The following is a 2,252-nucleotide window of genomic DNA, read 5'->3' on the forward strand; positions in this document are numbered from 1 at the left end:
CACACACACACACACACACACACACACACACACACACACAGCTGTAGAGTTGTCATGCAATGTGCTTTGTTCCCATCAGGAGTCTAAAGATGTTTTAATCTGAGACAGACCTGAAAAAAAACCTGATCTACAAGCTCCAGCTGCTCTTTTAATATATATAAACAAGGCTGTACTTCGTACTTAAAACTTGAAGGATAAGTGACTTCAAGAACAAAAATATTAAGGAAAGCACTGATTTTTTTTTCATATTTAAATAACCAAGCAAATAAAGCCAGGTTTAAAATAGTTTTGTTTTTATGTGAAAAATGTAAAAAGTGTTGTAGTTTGCATTTTATTATTATTTTATATACATTTTATTTTATTTTGTTAGTTGCTTGTTTTACCCTTAATAATTCATTGTTTTACAAACTCCAGCTCGCAGTCATTCACTCTGGATTTATGTGTGGTTTCTGCTCTTCACCTGGTGTCGGCACGCAGCACAGACCCAGTTCAGAGTAAAGCGTAGGATCTTTTTTCTTTGATGTGGTCGATCAGCATCCCGCTGGCTTTGCTCCCTTTCTTTCTCACAGCGTCGATGAGAGCCCGGGCCATGTCTGCTTTGTTACTGTTGTCCTCCAGCACAGATTCCACCTCCCCATCGTTCAGCAGACCGTCCTCTAACAGGTCGTCCAGGAGCTGCTTGATCATGGATTTGGATACCTTTGCCACAAAGTTTGCTCTCACTCTGACAAGCTCCTTGTCTGGAAATAAAGAAAACAAACAGAGAAAATCAAGTAAAAAGCAACAAGAACATAAAAATGATACGAGTTTTCAAGTCTTACCTGCCATGTCTCAGAGGCCCTGTCTCACTGGATGATGTCTRCAGATGTGTGGGCGACAAGGAATTCTGTCTGTTCATAAAACTGACAGGAAGCTCAGTTYCGTGTAAGTTTGAAGCAAGTCAAACTAGAAAGACAGCTATGCAATCTGATCATTCATTTTTCTTTTTACACAATTTCTCATTTTGGGGTYGGGATGAGTGTCAGGACTTTTCAAATGTGTTTTATTTGCTGACGATACAACATTTTTTTGTTTAGGTAAATTTATAGAAAAAATGTTAAAGATGGTACAGAAAGAATTCGAGAAAATATAAAGTTGGTTTCAACAAACCAAATTGTCATTAAATTTGGGTAAAACAAATTACATGATATTTAGTAATAGGAAGACAGCTGTTGATTTCTCATTTGAAGTAGATGATATTGAGACCTGTAGAGTCAGTGAGGTGAAATTTCTGGGTGTCATCATTGATGACAAGCTGACATGGAGACCTCACAAACATTATTTAAGAACAAAAATATCTAAATCTATTGGAGTACTTTATAAAGTCAGGGAGTTATTYAATGACAAAGCTCTGTTTGTGTTGTAYAATTCAAYAATTGTTCCWCATTTAATTTACTGTATTGAAGTCTGGGGTAAAGCTTGCAAAACTATTACAAATATAATTTTTGTTTTGCAGAAAAGAGCCATAAGAATTATCACTAAAAAAAGATTACAACCATCCATCAAATACATTATTTTGCAAATTGAAAATTTTGAAATTCCATGATTTGGTTGTGAATTAGAGTGGGCACTCTGAATATTATTTGCTGATCTTATAATATCTTAGGACAGGGACTCCGGTCAGAGAGTATGGGCACGGAGAGACATTTGCAGACTTTAATGAGAAGTTGGACAGCTGGTAACAGTGGGTAATATGTGTGGTCTATATCAAACAAATATAAACACCAACATTAGAAAACTGTACAATAAATGAGTAATCATTATATCACAATAAAGATTATACAATAAACAAATATACATGAACTTGTCTRAAGAGTATACATTTTAAGGACTGCACAGGATAAGACATGTGGTCTCCAGAGTCCTCTAGTGGTCAAATAAAAATATTACACTGGCAAACAGACCACAAGCCAAAGCTCTCAACACATTGTTCTGGTCAGTGGTGGGCAGCTCTAACCTAAAAATTAGCTCCGCAATTTCTAAAGCACTTATGAAAATATTTAGGTCCGCAACTTCAAAATCGCTTATGCCATAGAAAAACTAGTGGAAGCTAATTTTAAAGCACAAGTTCAAATTGACACTTACTAACTGGCAGCAATTCATGTAATAATAATAATAACTGCCAATTAACGGCGTATGAACTCTTGTACAGCTTAACCCTACGACCACCGATTGCTGGGGATGTGATTTCCTGAAACAGAGCTTTGGCTCCT

The 2,252-nt window shown here is 36.2% G+C and overlaps 1 long non-coding RNA gene and 1 pseudogene across 2 annotated transcripts in view; one reads left to right on the forward strand and one right to left on the reverse strand.

The window, feature by feature from the left end:
- Positions 1 to 2,252, forward strand: part of LOC106519405 (uncharacterized) — a 20,834-nt gene that overhangs the window by 5,343 nt on the left and 13,239 nt on the right. The gene's annotated exons all lie outside the window — the stretch shown is intronic.
- On the reverse strand, positions 405 to 986 carry LOC106519403 (caspase-1-like; annotated as a pseudogene).

Source organism: Austrofundulus limnaeus, unplaced genomic scaffold (assembly GCF_001266775.1).
Source record: "Austrofundulus limnaeus strain Quisiro unplaced genomic scaffold, Austrofundulus_limnaeus-1.0 Scaffold76, whole genome shotgun sequence".
Lineage (NCBI taxonomy): Eukaryota > Metazoa > Chordata > Actinopteri > Cyprinodontiformes > Rivulidae > Austrofundulus > Austrofundulus limnaeus.